Here is a 7,160-nt window from a genome sequence, read left to right as displayed (position 1 = left end):
TCCCCTCTTCAGTCATGTGTAACCATGAACCTTCCAAGTTGGAACGCTGTTGCTTTGCGCACTGGAGATGTGTTAGAGCTAGGTCTCGGGTCAATAATTGTCTCAGGAGCCTGTCAGTGTTGTGCCCAAATATTGCACTTTCTGACTGTTCATCATCTTGTTACAGTCGTGGATGGTTGCTCCATAAATCGTTCTCATGGGTTTTTTCTCCTTTCTACATTAAACTGGTTCAGTATCCGAGATGAAATTGATCGTTACAGAGAAACAAAAAGATGTTTTTTCCCCCGTTACTCCCATACAAAGCTTATCTCTGACGTCATCAATCACGCACGGTCTGGGAAGGTAATGGCGTCATCACGATGTCACCAAATTTAGTGCAAACTTCAAGCTAGCATAACTCGGGAACGGCTGCTCCGATCAACCTGGAACCAGTGCATTTTTAGCGACAGGTTGTGACGTTTTCATGTTAGGGTGAAATTCCCCTTTAAAAATGTTGGGTACAACGTGCAACGTGCACTCCTCTCTTCACTTCTGTAGTGCCAATGTCTCAATGTCTCAATGCTCCGCTATTATACTTGTAGTTGAAGTTGCAGTTGTAGTTTTGCTACAGAGCCAGTTTCGTTTCATTATTATTTTTCTCCCTGATGAAGCCTCCAGGGAGAAAATTAGGATATTCTGTTTCTTTTGAATAAAATTTGCAGCGTCAACGACCTTTGTATGGTGGTGGTGATTAATCGTAATATGAATTGGCTGCAGTGCAGTGGAGCCTCCATGCTCTGAAAAACAACGTAAGAAGGCGTGTGAAATAGCTCATACTCGACTCCTCAGTGACGATGACCCATATCTTAATCTGGTGAGATACGTCATTTGGATTACAGCAGTCAGAAGTCCGATCACGGAGAGCTAATCTCAGACTAGCGTGAGGTAGCGAGGGAGATCGTCCCGAAAACCACCGAATGTGACCCTGGAGCTTACAGGCACCGGAAGAGTTACGGGAATCAAGGTGAAGAGACGAAGTACTGGAGATTTGAATACGTCGATACTGGAAGTGACAACAACGATCAACAAGAGGAAACGAGTAATATCAATAAGTCAAACGGGAACGACCATGCATTCAACGGACGTTGAAGGTGACAGCCGGAGCAGTCAAACAAACAAGCCCAACGGAAGAGAACAACGGCAAGTGTCGAAGGTGACAGAGCTAGGTGATCGGACATCGTCCATCATGCGTCATTTGTCGGGCAGTGCTAGTTGGCGTAAGTTGTATAGTGATGATATTTTTTCGATTTTAACTCGTGGAAGGTCTAAGTTACATCCTGCTGTGTTAGAAGCTCTGTATATTCGTACACTAGATCCAGAACTATGTGTACACAATGAGAATGTGTTATCGTTGCAGATGTTTGGTGTCACGCCTCGTGAAAGTGTGAAAAGTGTTTCCTGATGTGTTCAACGTATTGATCTACAACTTGCAGCTTTTGTTTTTGAGTTTTTACCACTTTAATCACCCACCTGTATGTTGAAGTGTTGACTTTTGTTTTTCTTTCTTGTTTGCAAGCTCTATAATTATAGTTATGTTGAGCCTCTCATGTGGGGTAGTGCCTTTGCTGCTTGCATTACGCAGAGCTAACTGACTTGTCAGTTTGAGCACTCTGGCAAAGTACGTTCGGGCCTGATTTAAAACTGGATTTGGAAATGTAATTTTCATTGCTATCAGGTTCGGGCTCATTTTCTCTGTACTGCGCTAATAATTTCACAAAGAACGAAAGAGCGTGCTGTCCGCAGATTGAGTACTGTATTTCGCTCCTGCTCTTGTAGTAGTTGCGCACTCTCATATCAAATAAAAAAATAAAAAAAACAACATATGGGGTAGTGCCTTTGCTGTTTGCATTACGTAAAGCTCACTGACTTGTCAATTTGAGCACTCTGGCAAGGAACGTCCGGGCCTGGCTTACATCTAGTTTTAGAAATGTTATTTTCATTGCTATCAGGTTCGGCCTAATTTTCTCTGTGTTGCGCTGATGAGTTCACACAGAACGAAACGAAGCATGCTGTCCGCAGATTGAGTATTATAGTTATGTGTTGTTTTCCAAATTTCCAACATTCCCTGCACTATCCTGAAAAGAAGAGAAAGAAAACTTGTGATAGAAGGACGTGTCTACTTGATTGTCTGGATCTGCGTCTTTGCATGCGAACGTACAGATTGCGAAACTATCACCTAATGAGAAGTATTTTTGAGGCATCTTGCACATTCATGCGTAAAGAGTAGTTGGGTGGACGCACCTATGGCCAAAGCTCTGCGAACCGAAACGTTGTACGTAAAAGGATTTGGTTAGGTTTGCATTTCTTTGGGAATGCATGTTTCCATTCATTTACACTCTATTATCAACCTAGTCACTCCAAGTAATCCGTACCGTTGTGCCCATTCCGGGCTGGCGGCTTGCTGGTGACAGCATGTCACATTACAGGCTCACACTGCTACCTGATGTTTGTCGCGCAAGAAACTGAATATTTCACGAATCTTTATGGTCGAGAAGCAGTCAGTCGTGTGCTAACTGTTCCATGCTCACGGTTCTAGCTCCCCAGCAGCTCCATTAATGTCACATTCGGTGTTGAACGACTACGGGTAACTGGTAAAATTCTGGCGCTCCTCATTTATAATCCCTTTGCTTTATATCCGCCACTGGCCACACATCAGCCTTCCGCTCCTACAACTCGGCCCACCTTGCAGCCACGGCTGTAAGCCTGTCTCCATCTTGGCTGGCTTCTTCCAATTGCTACTCGTAAAGCTTTTCTCGCGTTTTGTTTTAGTTTCGTGATGGCAAATTCATTTCAGGACAGCCTCTATTTTGGAGGCTGAAGAATCCGTTATCGAATGGAAAAGCCATAAATCTCTTGTAAATCTAAAACGGGCCTTTAAGTTGGTACCCATGGCCAAACATTCGCCGTTACATCTGTTATCTTCAATAGCCGTTTCTGCACTCGCGTCTGTGGATCCATATCGCTAACAGCTTCGCTCATAGACTGGCCATACACTCGCGCTACATCCCCAGGTTCCTTTCATTGGCGATTTTAATGAAGCTTCATACCGTGTATCTCTGTCATGCATCATGTTCAGGTCAAAGACCGCAATATCAGTAACTCAACAACGCTGGTATGTTCCTAATAAGCTCTTCTTGACTCTGACGGTGGCCACACCTTTGCTTATCCTGCTTTCATTTCTGCTACTGAAGTGTAATTCTAGCCGCTGGCGAGCGCCTGTTGATATCGTATCCGTATTTTTTTATAAAAACGATTCAAAGCATCTCAATTATTTTGTAATACTTCTAAATATTAGAATAATAATAATATAATACTTTCACACAAAACAAGCTCGGTGCAGCACTAATCACGGGATTTAGGTTTACGTATTTCAGCGTTCATCGGTCAGCAGTTACACAGCCTTCCGCCTCGGTCGTGAGTGTACAGGGCTGTGCACATTTGTGCATTAAGCGCTCTACCTCCAGCTGCCCAGATCGCCTTGTTTGTACTTGCAAAATTCCATACCTTGGGTTATTTGGTTGATTCAGATCTATAGCCTTGACCAGCACCAACGTTCTCAAATGGCCAGTATTCAGTGTTCTTCAAATCATTTTATTACAACTTAAAATCAATCACAACAATCATGTAAACAACCGTTGAGGGGATATGCAATGTGTGCTTGTCTTAAATCGTTAGAAATAATAATAGAAGCAAATCAATAGAGGGGAAGCACACATTGCGGGGAGAGAATAGTCCGTTAACATTGTAACACGAATCAAATCAAGGACGTTACTACAATTAACTCAACAACATGGAGGAAACCCGCCTACTGCAGGTATCTCGCCCTGGACTGTGCCGGTGGCCCTACTTCGGCCCGTTCTTGGATCCTCTTCATCTCGGCCAGTTTCTTAGCTGCTGGCGACGGCTGATGCCCGGCTTCCTTCCGCAAGGCTTCATTCTTCGCTTCAAGCTTGCGTATGTCTCGCTCCACTGGGTCCTCACACTTACAACACGATACACAAGAACCCATGATTACAACCGAACTTTCCGAAGTATACTTCAACAGGAAGACCAACGAAGGATGCTTAGCTGCTTCACTTTATAGATTTGTCAACACCATTAGTCCCTCCAAAATACAAATGGAAACGAGCGAAAATAGTACACATGGATATACAAATGGAATGTATGAGGTACAATCTGCCACTACTGACAATTTCATACGCAGAGCTGTACAAATATTTCGGATACTACTGAAGTACGAGCTTGATATTCCAAACTTTGCCCGTGCTATAATCGTCTAATGCTGTAAGACATGTTTCTGGCACGTCACGGGATTCACATCCACAGCCACAGATGTACAGTATGGAGAAATACACACACACAATTGTCCACTGTAGTTTGGTCAGGGTGCTCACTCCACATTGAACTTGCAGCAAGATACACAACAATTCTTGATATCATTATTATTAAACCAAGGATACTTCCACTGGGATACCTACTTGTACTGTTCACACACAACGGAGGCCAAAGGCTGTGCATAACATTTAGTTTAACGGATATAATAAATTATAGGAGAAGAGATCATCAAACAGCAACATTTACAATCATTATGTCTGCGGGCTGATGATCGCTGAAATACGGGACACTTAAGTTGCAGGTACACAACCATTTGCTGTGTAGCAAATGTACACTGCTCTGTACATTTGTCGATTGAGCACTCTAACTCGATCTGCCTAGACCTCTGGCCTTGTTTGTACTTGTAAAGTTCCATACCTTGGGTTGTTTGGTGGCTTAAGATATAATTTTAGGCTTTACCAGCACCAGTGTTCACTTCAAAACGCAACCCCTCGCCGTAGATATCTAAGTTCCTTTTGTCTTACATCAAGCATAACAAACCATTATCAATACTTATACCTTGGTATATTTGTCACTACGAGTCGTACACCAGGTCTGTGGTTACAAGGCTGGTAATTCAAACATTCACTTATTACCAGCCGCCAGAAGTCAAATGATTGAGACCCTAAAATGGAGGTAGGGGGAAGCACTCATTGCGGGAGAGAGAATAGTATAGCGAATGACATCAATCACTTACAAATCAAGGACGTTACTAGAAGTTACTCAACAATAAGGAGGAAACACGACTACTTGTCGTATCTCCTTCTCGACGGTGCAATTGGCCATATTTGGGTCCATTCCCTGTCCACTTTCATCTCTGCTAGCCGGTTCGCTGCTGGTGACGGCTGATTTTCATCATAACCGGCTTCCTTCGCCGCTTCCCGAGCCATCCTGATGTTTCTGTCGATGGGGTTCCCCTCCTCACAACAGGACATACAGGTAACCATGACGGTATTCTATGAAAGTTTACTGGCACAAGAAGACCTACTATGAATAACCACAACGAGCTTCGAATGAAAACCCTGCTCGTAAAGAACGACCGTTGTCTTTTTACGTCATTTTGGTGTTTCCGTCACTACACCTGTCTATTGTTACAACGCTTGTAATCCTAAAATTCAATACTAGTATTACCTTCCGCCAGCAGTCAAATGGATAAAACCGTAAGGAGCTACTTTGGGCGCTTTTCATTCATACCGATGATGACATTCGAATCAAAGGGGCAGTATTCAGTTGTTTTTTCAAATCATTTTATTACAACTCAAAATCAATCACAACATCGAAGAAACCGTTGAGGGGATTTGCAATGTGTGCTGAATAGAAGCAAATCAATAGAGGGGAAGCACACATTGCGGGGAGAGAATAGTCCGTTAGCATTGTAAAACGAATCAAACCAATCACATACAAGTGAAGGACAATACTACAAGTAAGTCAACAACACGGACGAAACACATCTACTGCTCGTATCTCCTTCTCGACGGTGCGGGTGGCCATACTCAGGCCCGTTCCCTTTCAATCTTCATCTGTGCGAGGCTGCGAGCCGTTTCGCTGCTGGTGACGGCTGACCTTCATCATATCCGGATGCCTTTGCCGCTTCTCGAGCCATCCTGATATTTCTCTCGACGGGGTGCTCCTCTGCCCTGCACATTTGGGCATTTTAAGCACTCTATCTGGATCTGCCTAGAGTTTGTACTTGTTAAGTTCCATACCTTTGCTTGTTTGGTGGCTTCAGATATAAATATTAATGGCTTTACCAGCACCAATATTCACTTCAAAATGCAGCCCCTTGCGATAGATCTTCAAGATTTTTGTTTTATCCTCCTTCTCACATCATCATATAACATTAAACAAAGCATCATCGAAAACTTTGAATGGGAAACCTGATTGCAAAGAACGACTGTTGCCTTTTTGCATCATGCTGGTGTTTTCGTCACTACACCAAGTCTGTGGTTACAAAGATTGCAATCCAAGATTTTATATGACCTACCACCAGAAGTCAAATGGATGAACCGTATGTTATGCTACTTTAGGTTCTTTCATTATGCCTGATCACGACAGTCTAATCAAATGCACAGTAATCAGTTTTTCAAATCATTTTATTACAACTCACAACATCAATAATTATAACCGTTGAGGGGATTTGCAATGTGTGCTGGTCTTAAATCGTTTCAAATAATAATAGAATCAAATCAATAGAGGGGAAGCACACATTGCGGGGAGAGAATAGTCCGTTAACATTGTAACACGAATCAAATCAAGGATGTTACTACAATTAACTCAACAAACATTGAGGAAACCCGCCTACTGTAGGTACCTCGCCCTTGGCTGTGCCGGTGGCCTTTCTTCGGCCCGCTCCCGTTCTTTCATCTGTGCCAGCCGTTTTGCTGCTGGTGACGGCTGATCGAGATCATATCCGGCTGCCTTCGCCCTTTCTCGAGCCATCCGGATGTTGCGCTCGATGGGGTCTTCCTTCTTGCAACATGACACACAGGAACCCATGACGATATACTACCAAAGTATACTGGCCCAACAAAACCTTCTAATTAGGTACGACAAGGTAAGGTGCTTGCCTGATTCAATTTATAGGTTTTGTCAACAGTACTATTCACTACAATATAGAAATGCATACTAGGGGAAATAGTGCAAAATGGAAATACAAATGGAATGTATGAGGTACACTCAGCCATTTCTTACACTTTCTTATGCAGGGGCGTACCAATATTTCGGATACTACGTGCATGATAATCCAA

The sequence above is a fragment of the Sycon ciliatum genome, chromosome 6, assembly GCF_964019385.1.
Source record: "Sycon ciliatum chromosome 6, ocSycCili1.1, whole genome shotgun sequence".
NCBI lineage: Eukaryota > Metazoa > Porifera > Calcarea > Leucosolenida > Sycettidae > Sycon > Sycon ciliatum.
The sequence above is the reverse complement of the archived record's forward strand: the minus strand, read 5'-3'. Positions refer to the sequence as shown.